Below are 5,000 nucleotides of genomic sequence, written 5' to 3'. Positions count from 1 at the left end.
GTTGTATAAATAATCAAGTTGTTAGGAAAATTGCCTTACTAGGAAATTGACCTGAAATTCAGTTTTTGATAAAATTAGAACAATTTGACCCTGTTCTGTTTTAACTAAGTGACCTTAGATTAACTTAAGCTGTAATTTGTTTACCGCATTTTGATTAGACTGTTGTAGTCAAAAGGGAAACGGTCATGGGAAGTTACCATACCCTAAAGAACTAGATTTCTATTATTTTTTAAGTCAACCTCTTCAAAGGAAAAGACGTAATTGAGATATCAGTTTATTACTTAGCAATGAACTTGCTTATTTATGTATGAATACACACACACCCACATATACATACATATATATATATATATATATATATATATATATATATATATATATATATATATATATATATATATATTATATATATATATTAATATATATTACTTGTTTGTTTGTATGTTTTGTATTTATTTATGTATTTATACACGCATATATAGTTTTATGTGTGTATATATATATATATATATATATATATATATATATATATATATATATATATATATGCATGTGTGTGGTATTTTTTTGTCTATGATCTGGTTTTATAGATCTGTTTACAATGTTCGATTTAACAAAACCTTAGTAGTAATATTAGTCTGTTCCACTCTTAAGAACTAACTACTCGAACGACTGTACAATGTTAGATCTTATTATTGTCCTTTCCAAGGTCAGGGTCATGGATGTTTTGATTGTCCTTTCTAAGGTCAGGGTCACGGAAGCTTTGATTAGTCGTTTGTAAACTTGGGAAAAATGTATGTTGAGGGCTACATATTTATGCACAGAATTGAAAATTATGTAAATGTTATATACTAGTGGAGTAAAATTTTTATGCAGATCGGAATTTCGAATTAAAATATATTAATGTTACTGACTTTTATTGATTTTGTTGTTATTTACGTTGAATATACAGACTTATCATTCGTGCAATCAGCTGTTTGCGTTTGTGGTGTTATCATTAGATTTTTGTCCGTTAATAATGATGGCAGTTGATTAACTAACCAATGTAAAGAACAATTTGTAAAGTCAAGTATTAGGAAGAGTAATGTAAAGTATGGTTTAACCACAATTTTATTTGTATAAAGGTATTTTTTATGGGGGTTTAAAGGTAGTTCAGTACAATGATTTTTTATTTTTTATTTTACTCTTTGTTTTCTGGTATTTTTGGATACTGGCCTATTATTTTCTGATACTGAAGTTGATCCTTGTGAATTTTGCAAAATGGGAGATTTGGATAGACCTGGGGTCTTTGTAGTGAGTCTTGTATTTCTCCTGCTGATTAATGCTGTTTCTTTCAAATTTCTTATATCTTCTGATCGAGGAATTGGTTAGTTCGAGTCCTAATTATGTTCGAATCCGGGTGTGAAATCTTCTACGGATGAGTCGACTTCAGAACTTTCTTCTATGCTCTCTTCATATTGTGTAGAATCCTGTATATTCTAAAATGCTTGTAATTCACCTGCTCAGATGTTAGTTACTCCTTGATGGGGATCTGTACCCTACAGTGGATGTTGTTTTTTTCTCCTGCTGAAGGTCAGAAGACGTCTTGCGTATCCTTATCAAAGACATTTTTCACTGTTCGCTGACATTAATTATCTCTGTCTTGGTCACTCTCACCTTCCTTTTGTGAGCTCGACGTTCTTTGAATCCAAGAGCAGGAGACTTGCCTCCTCTGAAGAAAAGCCAAGTCATGTTGGTGTTGTGGATTCTCTTCAGAAGTCTTTTTTCTTTAGGTAAGGGCCAGCCCTGAATCTCATTTTAACCCTTTTTAAAAGGAAAAAGGACAGTTCTGAATCCCATTTTAACCTTATCTTAAGGAAAGGGGATCAGCTCTGAATCATTTTAGCTCTATTTTTAGGAAGGAAACACTTATTTTTAGGAAGGAAACACTTGAATCTCATTTAAATTTTTTTTTAGGAAAGGGGACAGTTCTAAATATCAATTGTTTTATCTTTATTATTTGCTACGTCAATTCTCATCCTTTTGATAATGAGTGTGTGTGTGTTTGTGTGTGAGTCTCAGTGATTTCAAGGTTATTCGTAGCATTTTGTTTTTATTTCTTGTGTTCTCTGTAGACTTTTTATTGAAATAGTCTTTTATGTTATCTATAAGACTTTTTTTTTTTTTTTACCTTGGTAGTCTCTTATCATGAATGACGTTCTGGTACATAACGTGATGCAACATATATCAGTCATAAATGAATATTTGATGTTCACTGTCTTGGAAGAGTCAGGTCTGTTCGTCTCATTCCGAGCTAGATTACCTGCTACTTCTCCTCTCGTTTATTTTTTCATTATTTTTTTTTACATTACTATTGACTTTCACTTAAAAGTCAATAGTGTATATATATATATATATATATATATATATATATATATATATATATATACTGTATATATACATTATATATTATATATTGTATACATATATATATATGTTTATATATATATATATATATATATATATGTATATATATATATATAATATATATGTATATATATATATATATATAATATATATATATATATATATATATATATATATATATATATATATAATATATATATATATATAACCAATTCTTCCTCAGTAACACCTGGGTCACATATTCATGCTTGCGTGCGTGCAAGCGGGCAGCGGCAAACTCACCAAGGTAGCCTAAAGGTCGGACCAGCGTTTGAATGAGACCTCGGGTGGTAGTGGGCGTTCCAGGCGGTAGAATGATGTTTTTGCAGGTGGGTGGGGGGAAAAAAGGTAGGAAGCCCCAACGATGGGGGGAGAGGGATAGGATGGGTCCTGATATATCCTACAGCAGGTGGTGATGCTGCTGCTACAGTAGGAATCCAGGTGTTGTGTTTTGCTTTCGGATCTCGTGGGGCGTAATGAAAGACTTGTGATTGGTGGTGAGATGGGGCTCGGCTATTTTCAGTGATGGGTAGCTATTAAGTCTCTCTCTCTCTCTCTCTCTCTCTCTCTCTCTCTCTCTCTCTCTCTCTCTCTGTCGTTTGGTCGAATTTTTCAAAGGCAAGTTTACTAAATACATCCGTGTCATGTGTTCATCCATAAATGAAGGAAATATTTTTCTTCATACATTATAATTATTATTATTATTATTATTATTATTATTATTATTTTTATCATTATTATTTTTATCATTATTATTATTATTATCATTATTATCATCATCATTATTATTACTACTATTACTATATCATTAGGAGAGTAAATTATTATTATTATTATTATTATTATTATTATTATTATTATAATAATAATAATATTGTTACTACGACTACTATTTATCAATTGGCCTGCCAAGCCCTGAGCTTTTTATTTATTCTAAAATATACCATCGTCATAAGAAAAATTAATGTTAAATCTTTCTTCGTCACTGTATTTAAAAAGAACCTTATAAACTCGACTATGTATATGTGAAATAATACAACAATGCTATTGAAATGTTTTACAGGAGAAACAGTTTGATTAGTTTAACGGCGTGTAAATTCTAATCGCACGGGTTGTATCTCAAAATGAATTATCCTCATTGGAAACTTCCTCCTCCTTGATTACGTAATGATTACGCACCTATTATCCCATTACTATAATTCCTTTGATGATCCTAAATCCTTATGTCTCCGTGCTGAACGAAAGTTATTGGTACTTTTTTTCCCACAATATATCGTGGTTATTGTTCGTCTTATGGGGAATTAGAGGTTAATATTGTCAGATGATTTCATGTTCATCTCCTTTTCAAGATCTTATGTCCTTATGAAATATTTTTGACTTTTTTTTTCTTTTTTCGTACTCCATCTAAATTGCTATTTTGATTTTTTCCCCTGAAATATTACAAATTTCTCTTGTAATTTCCACTGTCCCAATGAGATATTTTGGATTTTTTCTCTTTTTTTCAGACTTCATCTTAGTTGCTATTTTGAATTTTCCCTGAAATATAATAAACTTCTGGATTCTTTCTTTCTCAAAGAGAATAATACTAAAAGCAAGCACGATATAATTATTGTTATAATTATAATTATTATTGTTATTATTATTATTATTATTATTATTATTATTATGACAAGCTAAGCTATAACCCTAGTTGGAAAAGCAAGAGGCTATAAGCCCAAGGGCTCCAACAGGGAAAAATAGCCTATTGAGGAAAGGAAACAAGGAAATAAGCAAGCTAGAAGAGAAGTAATAAACACTGAAAATAAATATTTCAAGAGCAATAACAACATTAAATGAGATCATTCAGATAAAAACTACAAAAACTTAGAAAAATAAGAGGAAGAGAAGAACAGAGTGCCCGAGTGTACCCTCAAGCAGGAGGACCAGTGAAACATTTAGTCTTTATTTTTTCCCCTTTCTTTCAAACTCCATTATGTCCAAGTTGCTGTTTTCATTTTTATTCCCAGAAATATATGAAACGTCTCTTATAGAATTTATTTCTCCAATAGAATAAGACTCAAATCATATACGTTCAAAATACTTGAAGTCAAAAATTTTTCGAATATTATTATTATTATTATTTATTATTATTATTATTATTATTATTATTATTATTATTATTATTATTATTATTGCTTGCTAAGCTACAACCCTAATTGGAAAAGCAGGATGTTAAAAGCCCAAGGGCTCCAACAGGGAAAATAGCCCAGTGAGGAAATAAAATACGAGAAGTTTAATAACAACAGTACATATATAAACTATGAAAACTTCAGAATAACAAGAAGAGAAATAAGATAGAATAGTGTGTACTAAGCCAAACATTTCTCGAATGATATGCAGTTGATATAAAGGAAATTTGGCAGGTGGGGGTAGTAATAGGAGTTTGACTTGTTTAGCCAGTTGCACATCTGTTGGACGTGCAATGAGCGAATATATGACGAGCATATAAAGAACTTCCTACCAGATGTTGAGCAATTAAAGTTAGTTCTGTTCATAAATGGTTAGAATATAAAGTG

The sequence above is a fragment of the Palaemon carinicauda genome, chromosome 13 (genome assembly GCF_036898095.1).
Source record: "Palaemon carinicauda isolate YSFRI2023 chromosome 13, ASM3689809v2, whole genome shotgun sequence".
NCBI classification, from domain to species: Eukaryota; Metazoa; Arthropoda; class Malacostraca; order Decapoda; family Palaemonidae; genus Palaemon; species Palaemon carinicauda.
The sequence above is the reverse complement of the archived record's forward strand: the minus strand, read 5'-3'. Positions refer to the sequence as shown.